Source organism: Colletes latitarsis, chromosome 7, assembly GCF_051014445.1.
Source record: "Colletes latitarsis isolate SP2378_abdomen chromosome 7, iyColLati1, whole genome shotgun sequence".
NCBI lineage: Eukaryota > Metazoa > Arthropoda > Insecta > Hymenoptera > Colletidae > Colletes > Colletes latitarsis.
The window spans coordinates 15,337,341-15,363,130 of NC_135140.1; the positions used below are offsets into that span (position 1 = coordinate 15,337,341).

The 25,790-nt window shown below is 45.6% G+C and overlaps 1 protein-coding gene across 5 annotated transcripts in view; it reads left to right on the forward strand.

Annotated features, from left to right (window-relative positions):
• The window catches only part of LOC143344100 (nucleolar protein 4-like), a 101,201-nt gene that overhangs the window by 36,147 nt on the left and 39,264 nt on the right, over window positions 1–25,790 (forward strand). The window lies entirely within an intron of this gene.

Genomic DNA, 25,790 nt, shown 5'->3' on the forward strand with positions numbered 1-25,790 from the left:
TGTTTCATGCGAAGTTTGAGAAACACTGCCGTGGTACCATCGCGAACAGGACATCGTGACACTTTTTTTGCAATAACTAATGCCACGATATAGCCAACCAGGAGAGAACAGGAACCCGAGCGACGTCTGTCCAATTTTTCTCTCCCCTTGCAGTAGCTAGACTCATTTGGCGTTGGGGAGAGGGGGGGTAGGGGGCGATTGAGAGTGCGGCAAAATTGAAAATTGCCATAATACAGCGGCAGTTACGGTAATACTCGGCAATATCGGCGCGCGCACACTTATACGGCATCGTTCCGAGGTGATTTTTATGCTAAACTTACCACCAGTGCGTCCCGATGGTGCACGTAACACCTAAGTTTCAGCAGAGGCGAGCTGCTGGTCGAGAGAAAGTATAGTAATCAAGGCGGTCGATTACTTTCTACCGCTGGATGGTTAGAAAAAGTACTTCTGGCTGTTCGCGTTGGTCAGAAACCATCAATTCGTCGTTGGGGGTTGTAGAATGGATCGTAGATCGATCTGCACGACGCTTTTTAACGCGCAAATTGCACTATACCATTATCCGGATAACCAAAACAATTTTATCCTTGATAACTATGCTGAAATCATCCCTACTACTACTACAAACATTCGTACGAAAGTACTACATTTAATTATACGTAAAATATCATGATTAGCATTTGACGAACCTCATTTTTCGTCATATAGCGAGGGACTACTGCATGAGACATACATTTCTCTAGCAACCAAGTACCAATCGGTCAGATCGTTGCGTACGAAGTATTCCAAGACCATCAGAGGTCCAGTTACCCAAAAAAAAAGATCTCTATTGTGCAAATAAGAGGAGGGTACGTCGACGGGTAGACTTAGGACGTTGAAAATCAATCACTCCGTAATTCCGCGTAACCCTGACAGCCGCGATTAATCGTTCAGTTGCAGTTACCAGTCTTATATCGTGTACAACTGCATCATTCACGATCTCGTGAAGCACCGATGCCCTTCCATTATGACGACGGGAGCTGGAGAAACGTTATCGCGGCTAATATCATTGATCCGGCCGGTTTGCGTTTCGATTACTGTGGCGTGGCTGAAGAGGGAACCAACGCTCGGCTGTCGCGGCCTAGCTGACGCATAGCCGCAGCCTAGATGTACCAGTGCTCCATCGCATCGGTGCGGCTAATTGAAATCTACGACTTTGAACTTCGCTGTCGCGGAGGGAGAGTGATATTAACGAGCGCGCATAATGCTCGCAGCGTGCCAATAACCGACGATTTGTCGCGCGATCGCTAATCACTGATTACGCGTGTCTCGGTTAACTCTGACGCTAGCTCCTCGGGCTGATTTGTGCGCAGACTAGTTTCGATGCGTATTACTCCTGGTAAATCCTGTTCCGTAGGCTCCAGTACTGATATTTTCATAGAGATCTCGATTGCGGTGGATTTTGCAGTGTATCAACACTGGTTTCGCCCCCCTTGTGCCTTAGAGTCTAGAGTCTAGGTAGTTGATGAAAAGGAAATTAATTTTAAAGGATTGCCCAAATGGGTGTAGCTTGACAGTGGTACATTCTATCCCCCAAAGTTGGCCGTAGGATTTTTGTTTCATAGAGAGCTTGATAGCTGAAGGATTGGAGATGTTTGACATTGGTTTGATCTAGTTTTGGATCTAGAGTCCTAGAGTCTAGGTAGTTGATGGAGGCAAAATCGATTTGAGAGGACTTTGCAACCCCCCAAAGTTAGATACAAGATTTTTGCTCCATAGGGAGCTTGGTAGCTGAAGAGCTTGGTAGCTTTGGACATGTTTGACATTAGTTTGACTTGTTTTTGGATTTAGAGTCTAGAGTCTATGTAGTTGATGAAAGCAAAATCGATTTGAGAGGATTTTGCAACCCCCCAAAGTTGGGCGTAGGATTTTTGTTTCATAGAGAGCTTGATAGCTGAAGGTTTGGAGATGTTTGACATTGGTTTGATCTAATTTTGGGTCTAGAGTCTAGAGTCTAGGTAGTTGATGGAAGCAAAATCGATTTGAGAGGACTTTGCAACCCCCCAAAAGTTAGATACACGATTTTTGCTCCATAGGGAGCTTGGTAGCTGAAGATTTGGACATGTTTAACATTAGTTTGACTTGTTTTTGGATCCAGAGTCTAGAGTCTAGGTAGTTGATGAAAGCAAAATCGATTTGAGAGGACTTTGCAACCCCCCAAAGCTAGATACAAGATTTTTGCTCCATAGGGAGCTTGGTAGCTGAAGATTTGGACATGTTTGACATTAGTTTGACTTGTTTTTGGATCCAGAGTCTAGAGTCTAGGTAGTTAATGGAAACAAAATCGATTTGAGAGGACTTTGCAACCCCCCAAAAGTTAGATGCAGAATTTTTGCTCCATAGGGAGATGTTTGACATTGGTTTGGCCAATTTTTGGGCTTAGATTGTCCAACTTGGATGTAGGTTGACAATAAATATTGTTTACAAATTGTTAATGTAGATTCGTACAAATATAAGGATCCAGAGTACGGTTTTTAGATTACTACTTTCGTTTTTCCGACTGTCGGTACAGAATTGGAACACGTCCGGTAAGGTTTCGATACTACTTGCGATATGCTTGATCCCATCGCTAAGTATGTCCACAGCTGCATTCAGCGTGTATGCATTGACTGCATCGCGGCTGCGCTGAATGATTGGGCTCTCAAAGTATGCAGTAGGTTCGCATCAGATGGTGACGCAGGTCATCGCGCATTTTTCGAACACCGAGTACGTCGACCTGCCTGTGCCAGACGGTACACCGGGCGAGTGTAATTTGCAGACAATCCTCGCCGACGGTGGGGGTCGTACAGTATTTTTTTTTTACTTGTCACCTTGCTGAATATACCGATGAGCTGAAAACGCTTCGAATACCTGCGAGCGTGGAACGAAAGTTACGAATCATTTTCAATTTTATTGCATATTTCCTTCGAACGTTTTACGATTTCTTAAGAAGTCAGAAAAGCACTCAAATTCACCCGTTACAATTGTACTTCAATAGTCGAAACAGCTTTGAAATGTTGCATTTCCAAGTAGTTCGTTTCTTCATAATCCTTTAATATCGTTTATATTATGTTTTCAAATTTTTCATTTAGAAAATACTTGAATTTTTCGCGTAACTCTGGAAATTAGTATCGTTGGATCGTTAGGCTGATCTGTCGCCTAGATGATTATTATTTTACTCGCAATTCCGTTTGCGTTACAATAGTTTTTTCTACCGAGACCGTTCCAGTTTCTTGCATTGTTCGAGGTACGCGTTTCTGAAGACGTCGTTAAAAAATTCTGGACACAAAACGGCGTACGCGACTCGCTGGTCGGAAAATGGAAACGTTTCGCGTAGTATGGATTCGATGACGCATGACTGCGTTACGTCAGGTCATTCGCTATGAATACGGATCCCTCGGATGATTGTTACACGTGAAATTTATGAAAATCGTCGCTGCACGTTATTAGTTTACAATTTTATCACGATATTTTGTTTTCTCATAGATTGGAAAGTAAACATTTTTCTTCCTTGCGAATTAGAAGCAAAAGTTATCTCGATAGTCAGTTACTCGTTTAATTTCGATTAAAAATAAAATAGTCGAATGCCGTTTTAACATTGAACCAAACCTGCGTAGCTCCGGCATGCATCGACGCAGGTAAAAATGCATTCGCTCGCACGAGGTGCGTCGACGTTCATATCGCGAGCTGTATATGCATTCTTACACACATACACGCCAGGAACGAAACCGTGCGGCACCGACAGACGTTCCACCCACTCCTGTTGAAGATGCCAAGACATCTGACAATGAGTCTCGACCTCAGCAGTTCTCATCTGGCCGCAGAAAATAAAGGGGTAAATATTTGGGCATCTGTGTTTAGCGATGGGATCAAGTGCAGCGTGTACTTAAAAGCACCAGTCATTCTAGTAAATAATGCCCACTTAGCTAGAACCCAGGAACACTCATAGAAACAAATGGTTCATTTAATCTACTCGAGTAGTACAGCATTCCCTCGTTTATTGATCCAATTCTGCCTTCGATTATCGAACATCAGTCATCCCCACTATTATTTTCATTCTCTAGAAGATTTTCTTGCAACCAAGTTGCCACTTTTCGAGCTAGGAACTCATAGGAACCAATGGTATATTCGACGTACAATATTCCCTCGTTAAAAGACCGAATTCTGCCCTCGATTATTGAACACGAGTCATCTCCCACTGTTTTTATCCGCGAAAAGGTATTCTAATCAAATTTCCATCTCCTCTCATCTTCTAGAGTCTAACTTTAAAAAATACAAATCAACAATGAGTTCATAGGAAGTTTGCAACAACGTTTATAGTCACTTCAACAGTAACGAACATCGAGTTTCTTAAAACTAACGTTCGAAAATATAAATAATAATAAGTCGGCAGTTTTTTAATTATAGAAGCTCGACTCGAAAGTACTTTTTATCTCGTCCCTATCGCTCGTTCAGAGTCCAACGCAGGGAGGCGTCGGGGTAGCCGGTCGCGAAAACAACTCGTACATTCGCGGAACGTTCTATTTCCGAATAACTTTCGGCGCAGGTCCACCGACGGTAAAAGTCGTAGAAAGCGAACGATTTCCCGTGCTCCTGGGGATCTTTTTAGCGATGACCGAGGTTTACTGCGAGCAACTTTCACACGTGGGCTTCCTGCAGTCGCAGCCGTCTACCCGTCTAATTATATCTTACTTTGTTTGAGTACAACGCACCTTTCGACACGCGGCCGCCACCTCCTCTCTTTCTTCGTCGGCTGCCTCCCACCCCCTCCGTCGCGCCTCCCCCGCAAACCGAAGCTTTGCATCCCTTCCTTAGGAACGGGAGCGATTGGATCCTAGCCAAATCGAACGATCGCGCGCTAAATCAAACCGCGAATTAGGCAAATATCCGTTTGAAGCAGCGATTACTAACCGAAGACGCGAGAATCATTGCGTGATTTGTGGCCGGGGGACAATTTGATTCTGTTTGTATTCGCATGTCGAGCCCCATGCTCGATGTAAATTACTTGGAGATGCGGCGAGATCAGTTACGACGACGCTGGGATGATTAGTTTGCTGGAATCAAGTGTAAAACTCGAAATACAGTGAATCGTAAGCGAGTGTTCCCTCTTATCGAGGAAGGGTACTGAAATTTGATCGCTCCTATCTTCCATCGAAGCCAGGGCTCGTTTAAACTATATTAATATTACAAAAGGGGGTTGCGAAGTAGCTTTCGTTAACATATTAATAACTCGTGGGTGGCACTTTTATCATTTTTCGTTACATAGGTGTCGTATAACTTTCCACATTTGCAATTCGAATGAAACACATTTGCAGCTCCCGTATTTGCACGACACTTCCTCATCAGCAAGACCATTACAGCTGGTACAAAAATAGCGATCCGCTTAAGTCCGTTTCGCATAATCTGTCAAGTAACGTTTCAGTCGGTTGCTAACTAGGGTTTCCCCATCATAATGGCGATAGACGTCGTCCATAACAACTCTGTTCCCGGGAATACTCAGACTCCTGAAGTTCTGGTTCCCAAAATCGATCCTGGCCGATCGGTACCTGAATTGTTCGTACCCTGCAATTCGTAGGAGATCGCTGCATTTGTACAGAATGCGCCGGCGAAGTTAGGGCCAAACATTCCAGAAGCACATCGTGTTCTCCGCGATCCCCATAATACGGTCGTAAGCACCGTTCGAAGGTACGTTCACCAGGCCGGCGACGAGCATCTGGGTCCATTGAACTGGTCCCAGCTGTTTCCCGTTTTATTAGAAAATCGTGTTGCGTCGCGCGTCCTGGTCAGCCAGAAGGATGCGGAGGACATCGCGTAGCGTCCCGCGCGACCTGCTTTCACCGTTTCGACCGCCGCTGAAAAAAGCCGCCACTCTGTGACCCACTACCCTCGTGACTCAGATCCCTACCCCTGCGGAAAAAACGCGGATGATGAGACGGGACACGGAGGAGGGGTCGAAGCGTTTAACGAGTCCGCCGCACGAACACGAGGAATAAAATGAGCAGCTAATCGATAGCAGTTCATTGAGTTTCAGGCGTGCACGCGCGTCACGCCTCCCCCTCCGCGCCGCAAATTTATCGCCGCGCCTCCCCCTCCGTGACCCCCTCTCTGTTACCCCTCCTACGCCTTCTACCGCGAGGATGCGGAGTCTACTTTCTCCTCCCGCTGGCCCTTCAATCGCTCCCGTCAGCCCCTGCGCCCCGCGTTTCGCGACGGACCGTGCGCCGCCTGACGCCGACGTGGTGGCGCGTTCTTCGCGCCGCTGATGCCGGATGACGCGGCTCCAAACCGTAGTGGGGGCGGGGGTAGATCACGTGGGTTATCTTTTCGCGTTTCGCGCGACGGCCAGCGCGCATCTTACGTGCGCGCCAGTCGCCACGGCGACTCCAGCCCGCTCGTAACGGTTCAGCCATTCGCGGCGTCGAATTTTTCACCCGGAAATCCCATCCAGATACGAATTTCGGGTAACGAGTTACAGATTGTACAGCTCGATATCCGTTATCCATTGAATAAAAATTAGAAGTCGTAAATAAATCGCTGTATAGTCAATTTATGACATTTCTGATACCTCTGTGGAGTAGAATTCAGATTATCCGGCACCCAGCAAATTTATTTATGAAGTAGCGTACCTACAAGAAACTGTTAAACAATGTACAGCGCCAAACAAATTTATTGAAAATCGAAAAAAGGAGAAATTTTTCGGCGAAAAAAGAAATTTTCATATCGTTCTAAAAAAATTATTTTTAGCTAGGGGGGTCAATTACAATCATTTTTGGTCAATAGACATACCCCCGAAATCCTACCCACTTTCGAGAAAAAAATTCGAGAAGGTGTGAAATTTTTCGACGGAAAAAAAAATTTCAAATCGTCTTGGAAAAATTATTTTTAGTTGCAGGGGTCAATTGCAAGCATTTTTGGTCAACAGACATACCCCCGAAATCCTACGCAGTTTCGAGAAAAAAATTCCTTACCGAAAATCTAATGTGAGGCCAGAAATGCTTCCCTGAAATTTCATGCGAATCTTTAAAACATCATAATTTCTGAACGGATTGGCCGATTTTAATGTTTAAAAAGGCAAACGACGCGTATTTTAATGTAGAATAGGCAGAAATTCTAAGACCGAGCGAGGTAATTCTTACCTTTCAATGCAAGCGAATCTTGTTCAATAAGAGTTACGATCAAATAATGTTTCACGTTGACTTAATGATAGCAAAGAATACTGTCCATCTCTAGTTTCAACACCTTGTCCAAAGAGGATCAGAGGAGTAGGGTCTTCGTTAAGTAAGATTACATTGTAACAGTGTTTACCACGATGGAAGATAATCTAAATTCTTTTCGTTTTGAAGCTACGAATTAATCCTTTCATTATGTCACACTCGAGCAACGTGACTGTCGCGATTCGAGGAGCTAGCATCAGCCTCGAGGAGATCTCGATTGATGAAGGAGACCTTGAATATGCTAGGGACGGTTCGTTAAACCAGGAATGTGTGGGACTTCGTTACGGTGTTCTGCTTCCATCACTAACGGCTGGAATCTCGTCAATGACTTATGGCCGACGAATGGCTACAGGCGAAGTCTCTCCTCTGGAAACTTTCATCTGGATCTGCTCTGTCAGGGTATTTAGCCTTGTTAATAAGTCAAGCTATGCTAATACTTCCCAGGTGTTTCTGCAGTTTTAGCAGGCCGTCTCTCCCTTCTGTCTAGAAGGGATTCCGAGACAGCTGTGCATCTACTTGACAAAGAAAGTATTCCGATCCAGAAGAAATGGCTCTCGAATTCAATAATGTCATCTAACGTTGTATTTGTATTCGGTTTTGCCTTTATTTGTTTAGAGAGTAAGAATGCTTTTTGTTCGTCAATTTAATTTACTTTTCTACAAACTGATTCTTCATACAGTACCACCTCGTTCATTGATCGACATTCTTCCTCGATAACTGAAGAGGTCCGACAAACTGTCCCTCCTTTCTGTTTAGAAAGGAATCTGAAGGAAAACTTGAATAAGATTTATGAGCTTAGTATTGCTCAAGCTATACTCATATATTGCTCGGACAATTGTACTTTTTTACAGTTTAGCAATTTAATATTGCCTTAACAACACTTATGTGTTGCTTCGATAATCGTACCTTTTTGCCGTCTCGTTTTGTAACTTAATATCGGTTGAAAAATAATCGTGCACCGTTGGAATATTTAAACCCTGTCGAAGTAAGGCTCGCCAGCTTAATATTGTTTGAAGAACTCTGATGTATTACTTCAACACATCATTACCTTAGAGGTCGCTTTCTCGCATCAATCTCGTTTTTCAGCAACTGCAATTCCTTCACATTTTCCATGCCATCCTTAGTCATGGCAATCAACTGCAGTTTGAAATGGCTCCATTCCCATCCAGCATTCCCATTACCGGAAGATAAACTCCTATAAAATCTCACTGCCGTTTTAAGGCTCTCCCTACCTAGACACCCCTTGGACTAGCAAGCCAATATTATTCTCCATCGCAACGTATAACCCCTTTTGCGGATGGTGGTTAGTCCGGGGCATGCTGCTGCATCATCCCTTAAACATTGTCGAAGATTCTCGGTGGCTTGTTCGAAATTAATAAAATTTTAAGTTGTCAAAAATCGTTTCCAAAGAATTGGTTTAATAATTCGAATTTCTATTCTTAAATTAAAGTTGTACGATCGTGTGACATTTCTCTCTAAAATTTACCTAAAATTTATATGTAGACTCGCCTCGGGTAACTAGAAAAGTCACACGGGAGAAAAGTCATTCTAGGATTAGGAAACAAGAGGAAACGCTCGAATAGGAAAACAGGGGGATAAGATATACAATCTCTCTTTCCTCCGAGCCGTGGACGGAGTAAAAACATGCCCAGACGCTGACGTTCCTGAACCAGTAAAAGTTTAAGCCTCCGTCGTAACTCTGCGAGCCGTTATAGCGCCGCGACGCTGATCGTTCCGTGCAAACTACCCCGCGATCGCGTCGTTTATACGACAGTTACCGGCCAGACGTGAAAAGGTGCTTCAAAGACCTGTAACGAGTCGGCGTCACAGCGCGCGCAAAGACTTCAAAGAAAAACGAGGATTCTAGGCACGCATTGTCACGCGACGGCAGCAATTTCCACGCGTTTTTGTTGACTGTTCACGTGGCATTCTTTACCTGAACCTGTTCCGTCGTGAGTCGAGTCATCTTCACGACTGTTTTACTTATTTAGCACGAGCGACTAATCATTCGGAGACTTTGAACAAATTTTTCCCGAAAATAAATGTACAAATTTTTATCATTGTACGTTCAGGAGAGTAGCGTCAACCGATTGGTGACGTTCTCCCGATGAGAATGAGCCCAAACACGACACCATTCGGACGAGTTTCAGTCACATTTTGGATTTCGATTTTCGAAAAAATTTTAATCACGCGTAATTGAAAATTGTCCGAATGGGGTCGTGTTTGGACTCATTCTCATCGGGGGAGTCTCACGAATCTATCGGTAATATTGTCATGAAGATATAGCGAGGTACACTCACTGTTGGTGTATCCTGTTGGAAAAATACCACCATCTCTCTATATGCACCCAAAGAACAGACTTATTCAGATAAATGGGATTCGATCACATACGAGTTGAGATATTTGGTCACCAAGTGAAGTGTCGTCCTACTGTGCATGTGCAAATCGCAACCTAGACAAGTAGGCAAGTCTGTTCTTATCAGAAATAGTAACTGATACGAATCTAGTGTTACACGAGGTACTGGTAGAGTAATCGAAGCCCATAACCGAAAGAGACTTCGCCCATCGCCTTGACACTTCCCTCCGAACAATCTGCTTGTGGAAAGAAGCTGTCGATTCCCATTCTCTCGAAACAAGGTAAAAGCGTAACGCGCAGCGGAGGACGAAAGTTCGAACAAGGGGGGGCCTCTCGTCCCAGGCAATTTCGTGCCCGCATGGGCAAACGTATTAGCTGGTTGATTGGTATTCCAAAGATCCTTGGTGTGGGAGAGTCGAGGTACTTTCCCTCCTTCCTTTCCCCGCTTCACGAGCCATAGGATCTTCATCACAGTGCCTGTTACGAATAAGCTCTTAATTCCTTGTAGGGTTCTTGACTCCCACTTCTGGCGTCTCTGGCTCTTTCTGCCCCTCCCGTGCTCCCCCCCGTTTCCTCCTCCTCTTTTCTCAATCCGACTCTCAGTTCTCTCCTACTGACTCTTTCTCCCCGTTCCCCCTGACGCGCGAGAGCCACCATCGTCTCCCAGCTTCTTCGTCTAACTCCTCGACCCACTCACCCACCCACCCAACGAACCCCACCCCACCTTCTGCCGCCACTTTCTTGGCTTCTCTCGCTGCTTGTGCTCTTCTCTCTCCCGTTTTGCTCTTGTACGAAAGCCGACGTGGCCTGTACGACCGTGCAGATGTGCCTAGCAGCGGTCTCGAGCGCACCAAGAGCAAGAACAACCCGCAGATAAGGACGGTTCCGCGGGACACGTGGAACCCTGGCTACGAGGCTCTTGATGTTTTTCAATCGGGATGACAAATAGAGTAGGCCGCTATCAACCTGGATCGTTTTATACTTATAGCCCGACACTGGCCGGTTCATAACGGAACGATAACGCCTGGCCTCTCCGTGACAATTTATGTTCTTGCGGAATATGTTATGCGAGGTTACCAGATAGGGAACCTGATACATTCACGATACTGCACCTACTATTTAGTTAGTAAATTACCATTCTTCCGTTCAATAACACATCCCGAAGATGGTAGTTCCGAGTCCACATTAGCCAAAACCAATCATCAAGATTCGGTTGCCTCGGTCAACGTCGTCCATTTTATTTACTTTGGCCTCTTTGAGTAGCAGACACGGTCGAGCCATTAGGATTAATTGTTTGTAAAGGATAAAGTTTGTAGCACTCGAAGCGATCGATGATAGGGGTTACGGTCAAATCATTGTACAGTTCGATAGAATGTATATGCAGGTTTCTAGAGGTAACGGTACTCTCTCGTGGGGGCATTTAACCGGGCCGTTTTAAGGCGGCTAAAGAAGTACACCGAAGTATTTGGAATCGATACCGGGCGGCTGGAGTATTCGGGCTGGAATTGATACTTGTACTCCATAGTTATTGGATTCGTAACGTACAGAATAGACCGATAGTGGCTGGTTGATTAGCCTCTTCAGCGTTGAGCACCGTTGAGCACCGCGCTGGGAAAAAATTGATCCGACAGACACGTGGAATTACGTTTCACAACTAGGAGTGCCGTAGGATTCGTTGCAGCGAAGGCTAAGTTGGAGTACTAAATTCGCGTACGTAAGCGTACGGAGACAGTATGCGTGAATGAAAGAGAAGGCGAGACCGAGGGCAGCGACGATGCAATGAAAATATAATTAGAAACGTTTTGCTAATTCTCTTTTCGACGCCGAACGATCGGGATCCGATCGGAGGGGGAAGGGGGGCGCTTGTTTAGATCCACGAGATACCGAACTTCGCGTTGCACCGTACGAAACGTTGTTTTTGATACAGGGGCTCTTTCTCTTTCTGACATCTTAAACACAAAAGCGCACGTAACGCCCGCATCATCCTTATCTGACAAGCACGAATTCCGCTCACGTCAGCTGACTCAACATCGCCCGTTTCGCCCGTGCTCCCTACATGGAGGATGTTATTATCGAGGCGATTAGCAACGCAGTTGGTGTTTTAGGACATTGTGTGAAATATAGTAGTTGATATACGTGATTTGAACAAGTTCTACTTGACTTGAACAAGTTCTACTGGATTTGATCAAGTTCCACTTGACTCGGTCAAGTTCTATTTAGTTTGAACAAGTTGTATGCTGTTCCTACACTCCATGCTCAATCATACTGAGTCGCCTAATGATCGAACTTACTCAAATATATGAAAATTGAAATGAACGTCTGTCCTGACTAACTCATGATGTCTTAAAACGTGATTGAGCTTAGAGGCAGAGACTAGGAGGCAGGAATGTTAAGGTTCCACTAGGTTGGTGTAAATTTCCGAACTGTATACCGTTTATTGAACATAGTAAAGGGAAACCTGTCCATTCTGATGCCCGTACAAGGCTCGGTTCCCTTAGTGCAGGAGTGTTCATTATCCTAAAAGACTCGACTGACCTCACCGGGCATCTACCCAGAACGGATCGAACCGAGCGTACCGGAGATCCTCGATCGCTGTCGATCGATAATAGCAGCGGGTCCGAAATCGCAACAACTCACTCCGCGGCGGTGTCCCCCTGGCAGGCATGCCTTATCTTATCTAACGGCCTTGCTGCGCTGGCTGCTCGTCCGTTTCGGCGCACAGCGGCTCGGTGGCTGGTTCGTGCGTGCACGTAAACTCGTCTCCCCCGCTCAGCTGGATTCCGTGTCCTCCCTCGACCAAGCAAAGCGGAGCGGAGGAGCGTGTATCGACCTCGCTCGGCCCCGTAGGTGTGGGTTCGGCCGAGAGCGGTCGGTTTGCTCACGCTTGGCAGCCTGGCGACTACGAGTCGTTTTTCTCTCTTACGTTCTCTCTCTCTCTTTTGCACTCTCGTTGGCTCTTCCTCTCTTGGCCGAGCCCTCGAAAAAATCCCCCAATGCCAGGGGAAATGGGGGCAGGAGTGGTCCTGTGGAGCAGGAGGGGCGAGTCTAGCCGGGAGAGGACGACGCTGCCTCGAAAGGAGGAAGGAGAGTTACAGAGGCTCCCCCGCCGCGCTGCCACTTCTTCGGCTTGGTCTTCTTCTTCTTCTATGCGGTGTTCTTCCTTTCTTGCCCGAGGTCTCCCTCGCTCCCTGGCTGTTCGTCGACCCGTCTCCAGTCGTATTCCATTTAGCAGGGGCGCCGCTGGAACCGACGAACCATCATAGAATACCTTATAGCGAGCATGGCTGCCAGTGCTGCGGGAGAAATAAAAAGGATCGCCCCCTCCCCCACCTTCTCCCCCCTCTACCTCCTTTATTCGCGGCATGTCAAAATAAAACGGCTGAGCCGTCTCCCTCTCGGCGTTTCTTTTAGTTTTTCGCTCTTGGGCCGCGATCAACGGATCGAGGAAAGAGAGGACGCCTAGGAGCTGACTCGGTCCAGGTAGCAGGACAGACGGAGACCGCGACTGTTTATCGGACTCTGGGAAACCGATTCCCCCCTCGAGGGCAATTAGCGAAGCACAAAACGGAGGTACCTTTCGATTTATGGATCCGGGCGCTGAGAACGGGCCGAAGTCCCGTGCACGTTGCGATCCCTGTCCCGCTAAGTGTCCCCGATGGCTCAATCCTCGACGACGAAGCCCGAAACGCCCGGCCTATCGATTATCGAAGACGGGACGGTCAACCTGATCGAGGACCGTTCATCATTTCTGCACGGAGGACGCGTCGCCGTGTTGAGTTCCCGACGATACTTCCTCCGCACCGTTAACAGACTCTTACTGACCTCGCGTGATAAGGCTGTTCGAGGTAGAAGCGACGTTAACGTTGGGGATATGAATAGAGTGCGAGGAGACGGAAAACTAGAATTTAGGATAAGCTGCGAACGAGAATTATGCTTAATTATGCTTAGGATCAGTTAGACTGGGATTTAATAACTTAATTCGGTTGAACTCGAGTTTGAATAACTTGACTTGAACTTGCACTTGAACTCGACTTGACTTGGATTTGACTCGGACTTAATCTTGACTTGAACTTGAATTGCACAAGTGCACAAACTTGATTTGAATCATGCTGAATGAACACAAGTTTTACTTTGAACGCTTAAATTATACCGAGTTGTTTCAACTGAACTTTGAACCAGACTTGAATTAGATTTGGTGTTCGGGTCCAAGGTGTGAAGGCTACATTCAATAGGGGTTCCATGTACAATCGTCAGGGTACTTTTCACTCAAAGGACATAATATTGGTTGATAGAAAGACGTATGAGTCCTGACTATGATCATCGATATATTATTGCCGTTTACATATTCCACTGGGAGAGCACTGGAGAGGGAAAAGGGAAAGCAAGAAAATCCGATAATCGGGAATTCTAGGAACGCTGCTCTCGAGGCCTGCCAACGTTTGGGTATCAAACTTGGATCAACGTGCAGTTTTCTTGAATTATTTTCAACTAGGAATTGTTTAGAGACGGAATAATTGTATACTGCTTTTTTTTCTGTTCGTCCTTCTTCGATGACCTTGCTACGTGTCCCGTTATCGAGCTCCAGCCAAGAAATAAAAAAAACAAAGGGCAAACATTGATAACCAGGAGAGACGCGAGCACGTCTGACCTCTGGCAGCGTTCGCTTTTTTCTTTCCATCGCGTTCCGAAGCGCAGACGGTATCAGCGAGGACGAGTAAGTCGCGATCTCTTACTTTTCGAGGTCCCCACGTGTCATCGTTCCCCTCTTATTTGGTCAAGCGGCTCAAGGACAGCCTGCTTTGCTCGTCGAGCACCGGAAACACGTGGTCAGTGTCTGAAAATATGCCTGAGTTGCCATTTCTGAACACTTTGGAAGCTCTTCGTCGGGACCCATAAATCAACCATTCGTACGAAAACTTGGAATTTTATTTTCTGCAGTCGTATTAAATTATTAACAATTTGTCAACCCGATAATAAATCGAGTTCTCGATAATAAAGAAAGTAACGAAGGAATTACTCATTCCCTTCTAAACATAACATAGACGTCGGTTGCTGATTTCTAAAAATCTTAGAACAATACTCATTGTCGGCAGGGGAAATTAGAAACCTTCCTTGCAGATTACAGGCACACTGCTCACCTTGTCACACCCAACGAAACACATACTCACCGATCGTTCGCGAACATGTTCACCTCCGTCCCGTAGAATGCTACCAATAAAATGCTAATGTAGATGTTAAGAGTACAGACAGTTACGAGAATTTATTAAACGGTCGGCCAGAGATCACATTCACCTAATATTTATTCCAGTTGTCACAACCCTCGTGACTCAATAGACCTCATAGCGAATCGTAGCGCATCTGTTTCATCCGCCATTTTAATTTATCGCAAGCGCATCCGTGAGTTGCCGCAACGCCTGTGTCGCAACGTCAACGTGCCAGTATCACAAACAGTGTCGAAACTTAACGAATCACGTTCAAAACTTGATCACAATCTTCAATTAAAGGAGTCGCCTGATCTAGATCCAACCACAATCCCTGAGGTTTCGTGTTACAGCACTCTCTGTCAGGTTGTCACGGGCCTGGTCCCGAGCCTCTAACAACCTGACAGAGAGCTAGGTGAAATTTGATCGGTGTTATCTCCGCCGGCTCGCCTTTGTATACATCAGGGACGAGAGTCAGAAACGGCGATAGTTTAACATTAACGCGGCACGGTTACCAGGAAGTGGTGGGGATAACTTGTGACAACTCGATGGAGGGAATTCGTGACAACCTGACAAATGGTATCGTATCAGATTTGAAGTGCTCACCGGTATCGAATTTTGCGCGCGATTGCGATACCGGGGCCATAAATAGAGCCAGGCTCTATAGAACGGTTGATGACTGAACTAAATCGCTACGTTACGACTGTGCATGGAGCTCGACCGCAGCCGGCAGTGTCGACCAAAATTACCCAGAACCCCTTTCGCGTTGGAACGCAGACACGTAGTGTACCTATGCGTTCGAATCAATTAAACAAAACCCGGAAGTCCTTGGCATACCTGGCTGCCAGCCGATAAACGACGACCGCGATTATCAATGAACACATTTTACTTTCTCGCCGTCGTGGATTCCCGACCAAGGAATTCCTCTTCCTCGATATCTCGAGGATCTTGCCGTAGATCTTGTCTCGACGCAGGGTCAAGGGACGTCGGGATCTACTTTCAGCTAACGATTCCTCTATTTGCTCGGGATCTACGCGAACGAATCCACGCGAGGAAGATTGATGCGGACAGGCCCCTGTCTGATTAAACCTTAGGTGTGTCTACGTTCTCACCCTGTTATCGTCTCTCTCGTCCCACGTGCTTTTCGTTCTCTCTCTTCATCTTGGCTACCATCGGGCCTCCGTCCTCCGCTTAACAGTTCGCGTTATGTCATCGATTCTTTTATGGTTTGCACTTACCACTGGCGGACTCTCGCGTGTCGTCATCCGGGTATCGTTAATTTGATCCTTGTGTTTAATTTACCCGTTCGATTTTATCCTTATTCACTTTTCCTTTCTATTTGAGTATCTCTTTTAGTCCTCGTATCTACCCTGGTTTATAGTTCCTCTTTTTTTTTTACCCTAGATTTGTTATTATCTTCGTGCATTCGTTCCAATATGGCTAACTGTTGCCTCTGTCGATTCATTTTGCCACCTTTGCCTGGGTCTTGCAGTGTCTTGTCTATCTATTTCTTCTTCATCCCCGTCTGATCCTGACCTGTTCCCTAATTCCTCAACGCTGGGTCTCTAAATTTGTTATAGCCTTGCTTTGTCCATTCCTTTGACCTCCAGTGTTACAGTGTCTCTTCTTGGCAGGTTCCCTAATTCCCCAATCTATGGAGCTTAAATATCTTGCTTTGTTCGTTCTGCCACCTTTACACGGATCTTCTTTGCTGTGTCTTGTTAACCTCTATCTTTGGAACATCCTCCAGCTTATCTATTTGTCCCTCGTCTGTCTCTACAATTCTTCTTTGCAATTTAGAGTAAACAATTACAATGCATTCGACGTCAATCACCTAATGCAAACCATTGGTATATTTGCTGATGTAATATGGGGCATTTGACGTGTCACGCAATGTTTTCGATCGAAATCAGTGTAGCAAGTTTATAATGGTTAAGCTGCCCGGAGTCGTATACATTAGACCGGTTCTAGAACGGTTTCACACACGATCAATTTATTTTCAATTGTAAATTTTTGGCCCAGACTCTTACGTTCGATTCAAGATATTTGATCTAACACATATCACAGAATTCTAATTAGCTAATATCGCCACAAAGTCACTCTGGGCGTGGCTGGTACATCAAAGGTGTATATTTAAAATAACCAGAGCCCCCGGCCTCGAGATCCTGACTAATTGACTCTATTTCTGTCACCGATCGAGCGTTCAAATTTCTTCGTTCCCCCGTGATCTCCTCCCCCACACGTTCGATCCTCGTCCAATATTTTTTAACTCCCCAAATTGTTTAAACTCCTCGACTCTCGGTTCCCCCGTCGCGTCTTTCTCTCTATCCCTCTTTTTCCTTGGAACTCTCAGACTCCTATTCTCCCGTTTCCTCGCCTCCTGCTCCCTCGTTCTCCCTCCCGGTCGTTCCCCAGCCCTCCCCCCTCTGGCACAGAGGCGAGACAGGCCTCCTCCTCGCGGCGCGTACGCGTCATCGCCAAGTATAATATTCCCTTGGCAGGCCTCGCCTGGGCTCCTCGTATCTCGCAGGCTGAGCTCGGCTCGAGGGACCCTCGACGACCGTGACGCACGAAGAAAGGGGGTTGCTTCCACTCGAGGACGAGGGCACGGGACTCCTTTCTGTTCATGGAAACCGCGTATCGGTTCTTTTTGGTGAAAAATTTCGTCGGGAGCATCGGCTACGCGCCGCGGCCGGCCATCCTCATGAATTAATTCTGATTCAGGACGTTACGCGGCCTCGTGAAAGGGCCCTCCCTTTTCAATGAAACGGACAATGGCCCCCACAGCTCCAGATGCTATCTTCCCTTTAGGATATGGGACTTTTAAACGCCAGCTCCCGCTGCGGAACGCTCTCGTGGCGACTTTCTGTCAGGCCTTTTGGCGCAACTGTTATTTGTGGTATTCCGGGAGTCCCTTATACTCGTTCGTTGCGAATTTTATGCAAATTCACCGTATTCCGAGGGCCCTTATTTATACATTTCTCCCTTGGGCATTGGTCGAACAAATTGGAACGTATCACGGAAAATTATCCGAGCGATTTTTGTTTATCTATTTACTAATCTTGAAACGATCGTTGCTCTGTTATTGTATCGCTGAAAAATTATTCATTAGTGTAAAATTATTTATATTAGTGTAAACTAAAATGAAAATGTTAACTCATCGTCGGAGTTATAGCTCCAGGACCCACGACTTGCTCGAAAATTTTCACATTTAATTCTGAATTTTAATACGCTATCTGTATAAGAAAGATTCATATCATCTTGGGAGCAATGATAACAAATTATAAAAGTAGCTCGGTTTATTTAGGATACTGTATACTGAACAATTTAGCGCCAAGTATCAGTTTTAACCCTTGAAATTTGACGAATTTGGACTTTGAAATCGAAAGTGTGCACTGGGATGAGTAACGCGCACCGAAAACAACTGGCAAGCGCGGAATTATCAGTCGAGCAAACACAAGTGATTCACGACAAAGATATTGGTCGTCCAACAGTAGCTGAACCATACTTTGCTCCCGGGAAAGAAATATTGAAATTCAGGAGCGGTAGAATTGGAACGCAACGCGATTTCGCGCGAGTGTTTGTCTTGGCGATGCTAACCCAGGCGGCAGGGCTCTTGGTGTCAATTAATGCGGCTCGATTAGGTGTGCGGAACAACGGTGCCGACGGAGAGCGCGTGTTACGCGCGGATGCGTTTAATAAGAATATTATACGTCTCGTTAGGAATTAGCACGGCGGCCGCTTTAATCATCGCGTCTGAGAGTTGCATCGATGGTCACGGTGCGTTGGTGGGGCGCGTCGGGTTTAATTCTTGTGAAACATTATTTTCGCGTCACGATAGACCGAAACGCTACTATTATTTCTTGGTATTTGCGTAACATTTATTTCGTAGACGTTTGGGATCTCAATTTCAGGGTTCAAATACTCGCGCGGTATTATTTGAGTCAAGTTCAAGTGCCGACTCAATGTAATTCTAGTGTAAATGCCAACTTAATTCAAGTCAAGTTTGACTCTTAACTCAGTGCGATTCGAGTCAAGTTTGACTCTTAACTTAGTCAAGTAGAACTAGAACTTCAGTTTAGAGCGTAAGCAAGCAATTCCAATTGAAACAACAGCTCCAGATGTTAGTATAAATCAGGATCAATGATAAAAGGCAATCAAGAAATCATAAAACAAAACTGGAGTCAATCTATTCAACAACTTATAAATCCTCGGGGCAATAAAAGAAACTCTTAAAAAGAAACGAATGTTCTGAAAAATGTCGAGATTGAGGGAACGGACTCAAGAAACGTATGAATCTCGTCTTCAATATAAAGACGAGGACGTTAGAATAAAAATTAGGAAGCTGCGTTACGCCGGGATTGAAGTCAAGGTTTTCCTGGGGATACGTAGTTAAGAAGGCCCAGACGATCGACATTAATCGCTCCGCCGCGTGTGTTCATACGTTCCTCCGTCATCTGGGCTTCTCGTTAACCGTCAAGATCATCGTGGATCTCGCGTGGGAGCGGCGAATAGGAGAAAGAAGAGACAGAACACCGCAAAGTACTCTTTTGCACAAACCCCATTCCAACACGTCGGATGCTTGAAGTTGGAATTTCGTGCGCGGGTCTCCCGTATTTCCATCAGAGGTTTATTAAAAAACTTCGACGATGAGATTCCAATTTCGTCTATTTACGGCATTCAGCGAATAATTTCGGGCAATTGTGAATTCAATAAACGACCCGCGTTTGAAATCCAAAACACACAGCTACCAGATTTCCAACATAAGCGTACGAATTTCACGGACGCTTCAAATCGCAACCTGTCGATTTTTTCGCGGCAAATGGACGTCGATTTATCGCATTTTCAAGCTATGCTATGATATTACTCAAATCAAATTAAAGTGCTAACTTATTATAACTTGAGTCAAGTTCAAAGTAAAACTTTCTTTAGTTCAGTAGAATTCAAATCAAGTTCCTTCAGCCTGATTCGATCCATGTTCCAAGCCTGATCTAAGTTCTAAGTGAGCCTAATTCAAATCAAGTTCGAAGTCTGACTCAAATCCTGGGAACTTAGATCAACTTGAGTCAAGTTCAGTAATTGACTCGTTTTAACTTAGTCTGATTCAATTCAAGTTCCAACGCTAATTCAATGTAACTCTTGTAATTCAAGTTCCAATTTGAGTCAGTACTATTAAGCTTAAGACCATCAGCAATTCCAAACTTGAATCTTCAGGGCAGTTTTAAAACGATTAAAGTTTCTATACCATCAAAGGGGGATAGGGTTCGTACGGATCACACAATGTACACATGAAACATGCAGCAGATCTCCTACGGAACAAAAGAAACATTTTCCACAGCGTAGTTGGCAGCATCGTCTGGTGTATTCGGTTACATCAATTCTCTTCAAAGTTCAGTATTACCGTAAGAAAGGCCTGGCTAGAGCGATCGTTGCGAAAGCGAAGTCACAGGTGGCCCGGCAGAAGAGAAGCGAATTCCAGCGGGCTGGCAATCGCGTAATCGTTTCGCGGATTGAAAGATCGCGGGGAAACGGGTCACGAAGAGTCCATACTCCCTGCTCGTGGCACGAGACGCGACTGGAGTGAACGAATCGAACGCGTCTACGCGGCTGAACCGAATAGAGCAGGGCGCGTGCTCGAAACCGACGCTCTATTCTCTTCCTCTTTTTCGCCTCCTCGTCTCCCCCGTGTTCTCCACCCCCGTTGTCGAACACCGCGGATACTCGACCAGGTGATATCTCACGCATGAGAACACCCGTCCCTGATATGGGTGCCGTCGTTCGCTGTCGAGCGATATCCGTTGTACCCGGCGCTCTTCCAGAAGCGGTTTGACCAAACTTTCCAATACAACCCATCCCCTGCAAAAATGAGAATGCACGAACCAAGTGCTTCCTGTTCTGTAGATCCTCATTGCCCTCAAGATCTCGATACTCTGGATCTGTCTGTTTGCCTAGGTACCTCGTGGTGCTCCACGACAAATGGCAACAAACATACATCGTTTGACCAAACATCTTTCGAAGATGTTGGGGTAATAAACTAGGTTACTTCATGTGATAATTTTTCACCAGAAAGTTGGAACAGTTTTCTGAAACCTCATCCAATATCAATTGACCCAGACAAAAATATCTTAATTTAAGCAGGATATTTAAACTGGTTCATTTGACAATTACGATAATTATGATTACATCCAGTGTGGGAGTATGCTCGTCTCTGATGTGGAGCGATATAGGATGTACAGAGCTCTCCTGGAGAGAAGGTTGGCCACACTTTCCGATACATCGATCGCAAATACGAGAAACGTCATGCGAAGCAAGTGCTTCTCCACGTCCAGGTTCCGATGGCACTCGAGATCTCAACATTCTGGATCTTTTCGTTCGCAATATTTGAAGAAGGCTCTCGCTACATAACAGAGGTCTCGTGATCCCCTCGGTAGCCCCTATGGTAAACTCGAACACTTGATCGCGCTATACTACCTCGATGTATGAACCAATTTCCACCCCGGTGTATGAATTCCACAGGTTTGCTTGGGTCTGATAGAAAAATTGCGGAGAATCGACCCTCGTGGCTCGTTTGGTGATCTCTTTACACGAGTTTTCAGAGTAGAAAGAGACGGGGGGAGCAACTAAATTCTTAAATTTTGTGCAATCACCCGTTTTCCCCGTCATCTGGCGTCGACCTTTCCCCCATGTTTGCTAAGAGCAGCGAAAAAAACGAGAAGTTGAACGGAAGGCCCGCAGGCATGCAGATCAAAGTGAAAGAGCAGCTCGGAACGGAGCGAAAGAGAGGGATTGGGCACACCGTATGCGTACACGGGAACACGGTCGCACACGCGTTGCACCCCGGGAATAATGGACGTGTTACACGGCCGAGGATTCAGAGAAACACGGACGTTCTGCACGGACGAACGGCTCGACGGATGGACGGACAGACAAGCGAATGGGAGACTGTTACACCCAATTGTCCCTCGTTGTGCGGGGGTCAAGTAAGGTAGCCAACCGGCCACGCTGTGCACCGTTGTCATCCGTGACTGGTGCTGGATAAACTGCACGCCGGCTCGAAAATACAGCGACAGCCCGGTGGGAAAATAACGACGTTACTTTACGATATCGTCATGCACGTCGCCCGGTCTAGTCACGGGTCTCAAAGCTAGACTAGAGCCGCGTGGCGTCGTCCTGCTGAAAGGATAGCCCGCAGTGGCTTATTGGAAAATAAATTTCAAACGTCCTTACGCCTTATTGTATTCGAAATCCAGCAGGAAACCGAGTTAACTGACGAGATATGCTCCCAGAAAACGCAGTATTCATTGTCTGCTTCCTTTTGTATTCGAGTACTCGAACACTTGAGTAATTCTAACGTTTGGTGAGTGTAATTCGAATATTTAAGTGAATGATTATTCGAATACATGTATTCTGTAGTCAGAGTTTCATGAATCAGTACGAAGATTCGTGCAATATGTTCGATCCTATCACTACTTTCATTGAATATGAGGAATTCAAGCCGTGGACCAAAGCCGCAAGAGGGGGAAGAGTTCCCTTCGACAAGGCAACTGGTGGAAGTCTCCCAAGTCGTTCTTTGGTTGACTCGACTTTAAGTCTCTTTCACCGAGTATCCCTTTTGAATGATAATCTTGGAGTCATTCCGTTGCCATCTGCACCTTTGTTGCAGTTACTATTCTTTTCAATAGGAAATATTGCTTCGAGAGATTTCACTTCCTAGTAATTCTATCTTAAAACACATTAGGCGTCTGAATCGTGATGATTTTTCAATAATAATATAACATGTTCACACGTAAAAAGGTAAAGTAATCAATTGTTTAATATACGTGCTAAAAGTAATGCTAAAGAACGACTTCGCAACCATAAATATTCAGCTACTCATTTGATCGTAAGTTACATGAATTTTCCTGTGACGTTAACTGAGGACAACGTATTAATATCGCGAATGTCACACATCTACACCTACAGATAGTGACGGGTTTAAGAGGTTTCAAATCTTCTAGCATAAATGACGAATATTCGAAGTAATGAAAGTTCGATTCAAAGTTTGCTAACTTAGATTCAAGTCAAGTTCAGTGCTTGACTCGTTTTTCAATTCAAGTTCAAGCCCAATCTAACTCTGAATTTCTTATCTAACAATTGCTTATTCTACTTGATTCAAGTTCCAAGTTGAGTCTCTACTCTCGCCCACCATAACTGAACTCAAGTTCAAAAGTTAGACTCGATTCTAACATTTTCAAACTTCAGCTTTCCATTATTTTATTTAAAGAAAATGATTAAATATAGGGTTCAAACGTTGAATGAATTCGCAAAGTCTTTTATTCTCGATTACTCAACTTTGGAAACGCTTTTAATGGCGGAGTGTCCAGGCCTGATGCAATTTCCAGCCCCGAGCACCGTTTCCAGTGGAAAGTTTTTTACTCCCGTATCTTCGACTCGTTTCAAGAGGACGAGACAATCATTATCACCGGTGTGGCGCGATTAATTGGCGATCACCGACTCCACCGTCGCTGATAAGCCGATTCCTTCGGTTTTATTTCTCCCCGGCTGTTCTCCGAGTCTTTTCCGTCGACGGAACCCGCCTCCGATGTCGCAGTCGTCTCTCCTCCTGGCCTTCCTTTTTTTGTGGCCGCACACGTGTGAGGTTATCCCGCCGACGGTGACCCCGCCGTCCTCTCCTCCTACTCCGCGGCTGTTTTTCAGATCAGAAGAGCTCCGACAATCATCGCTGGGTCCCCCCCTGACGCAACCTGAACGCGTCGCTTTGGTGTATTTGTCTCCGATGACGTCAGACCGGCGCTGCTCCTTTCCTCTTCGTTCGTCTCGCTCGTGTGCAACGACGATATATTCCCAAAACGAGCACGACGAGCGGTATCCTTGGCCAGGATACGGCAATCGGCGCTGGAAGTAGTATTTTTTGTCGTTTTTATCGTTCGATGATGGCTCGCAGGTGTGCTTTCGGTGTACTTACATGGCGATACGGCGCAAGGCATTTGGATTTCTGAATTTTATTCCATTCGTTACGTCGTTTCACCTTTGAGTATTTTTTTGGAAACGTTTCTGATTCCATTGAGACTCAAAGTATAATGGATAGTTCGTTGAATTATTCGGTGCAGAATATAGGGAGTACTTGAGTTGCTCTAGCCCATATAGCATGCTATAATCATCGTGAGTAGCCAGCTCTAATATTCGTCAAGTAGTCACAACTCTAGTATTCGAATATAGTAGAATTCAATAAATAGTTGCAAATCTGATACTAGAATACAGAAGAAATCAACGCTCTAGCACGCAGATACAGCAAAATTCGACACGTAGTTTTCACTCGAAAACAAGCAATGTGTTTAGTTCCATCGAGGCTTGTAATTTACCAAGGAACTTTGTGTAATTTTGGTAAATTATTATGTTCACGATGCAGAGACGAATCGAGACGTTCAGTCGTTATAAACACACCGCTATAAATTCAGAGGATCGAAGAAAAAGCTGTTACGTGATCAAGTGCATCAAAGTGGAGATCAGTTTAGGGTCACACGAATACGGTAGGATAAAAATCAATTTGACTAAGAAGAGGGCAAAGGAAAGTCCACGTGCAAGGACGTGGCGTCGTTTCTGCAGTAATTACCGACGACCTTGAGACCCGTTCACCGTTGGAGCCTCCGTGTATTTAGAGGCCGTCGGATTTGGTAGGCAAATGAGCCGAAATTGAGAGCCGCTCACGCGGTTTGACGAGGAGGCAGAGCAACAAGGAAGGATAGAAAGACCAGAGTCGCTCGACAGACGCTTCCCTCCAGTCAAAACACACGGTCCTGAAATCACCGGTAGGCCACAATCATTTCCCCATTATCCAGAAAAGTGGCCAGAAGATTTAACTAAATCAGCCACTCGAGTAACCGTTGTAATGGCCCAGGCTCTTCTACTTCTCGGCCAATCACCACGCAGACACTGCACACTCTAGGCAAACTGTGACCTTCCGTGGCCGATTTATGACTATTCTGGCTGCCCAAGTTATGGTGTCATTGGTGTAAATATTTTATAGATTTATCATTATGGAATGGAAAATGACGAGAGGTAAATCTATTATAAAAAATGGTTCAGTACGAATAGTTCATTTGCAAAAAGTCAGTAGACACAAGATTCATTGAAGCAACAAACATATTTTGAGACTTCGAATAGTCTCAGTTCTAGTATCAGACTACAGAAGAATTCTGTAATATTCGAATACAGTAAAATTGACAGGCATTTACTGCTCTATCACTTAAATACAGAATACTACGATGACAGCTCTAGTACTCGGGTACAGTAGAATCTAATAAGTAGTTACAGCTCTAGTACTTGAATACCGTAGAATTCAACAAGTAGTCACCGTTCCAGTACTCGAATACCGTAGAATTCAATAAGTAGTCCCAGCTCTAGCGTTCGAATACAGAAATACTCGGCAAGTAGTCGCAGCCTCAATACTCGAACACCGAAAAATTCGTCGAGTGATCCATCTCGAATGGTAATAACGAAACCAAGCAGACAACGCCGCGACAAAGTAGTTCCACGACTGGTCGAAACCCGTTGAGAAATAGCGTCTAGTAAACAAGTGATTGCTTATGCCGTTGGAACTACGGCGTGCTAGTAACAATCCCTCATTTCCCTGCAGAATTTCCGGCCGCGGCGATAGCTCTGTCTTCTGATCAGCCGGCGATCGTCTCGGGGTCAATAAAAATTCAGAGCACGCGGTCGGCGCAAAGCGGGCGCGGACGGTCGCGTGACTTCGGCGCACAATTCATCGCGTCCATCCACGGCGTTCAAGACAAAAGGCAATCGTCTGAGCCGATCTCGCGGAGTGTCCGACCGGTTGCCGGGCGCTGATTGGTCGGACACCGGCTACTGGACCCGGTTGACCCCTAACCCCGGCAACTCGCTCGGCTTTATCGTCTGGAATTGCCGTGTTGGTGGCGAGTTGGTACAACAACGCACACGCGTCCGCGCGCTTTATGAGCCGCGTACCCGCACGTGGGAGCGGAA